Source organism: Marmota marmota, unplaced genomic scaffold, assembly GCF_001458135.2.
Source record: "Marmota marmota marmota unplaced genomic scaffold, marMar, whole genome shotgun sequence".
Lineage (NCBI taxonomy): Eukaryota > Metazoa > Chordata > Mammalia > Rodentia > Sciuridae > Marmota > Marmota marmota.
In genome coordinates, this window is record NW_025999925.1 from 13,353,106 (window position 1) to 13,353,844 (window position 739).

Sequence of the window (739 nt, forward strand, 5' to 3'; positions counted from 1 at the left end):
TTTTTTTTTTTTTTTTTTTGGTGTTAAGTTTTTTGAGTTATTTATAACCCTGGAGATTACTGCTCTATCTGACAAGTATGTGGGAAAAATTTACTCCCAAAATGTAGACTCTCTGTTCACCTCATTGATCATTTCTTTTGCTGAAAAGAAGCTTTTTAGTTTGAGTCCATCCCATTTATTAATTCTTGATTTTATTTCTTGCACTTTAGAAGACTTAAGGAAGTTAGGGCCTAATCCAACATGATGAAGTTTGGGGCCTGATTTTTCCTCTTTTAGGCACAAGGTCTCTGGACTAATTCCTGAGTCCTTGATCCACTTTGAGTTTGTGCATGATGAGATAAAGGGGTATATTTTCATTTTGCTGCAGATGGATTTTATCTCACACCAGTGAGAATGGCAGTTATCAAGAATACAGACAACAATCAATGTTGGCCAGGATGTGGGGGGAAAGGCACACTCATATATTGCTGGTGGGACTGCGAATTGGTGCAACCAACCTGGAAAGCATTATGGAGATTCCTTAGAAAACTTGGAATGGAACCACCATTTGACCTAGCTATCCCACTCCTCTGTCTATACCCAAAGGACTTTAAATCAGCATACTATAGTAACACAGCTGCAGCTACATCAATGTTCATAGCAGCTCAATTCATAATAGTAAACTGTGGAAGCAACCTAGATGCCCTTCAATAGATGAATGGATAAAGAAACTGTGGTATATATACACAATGTAATATTA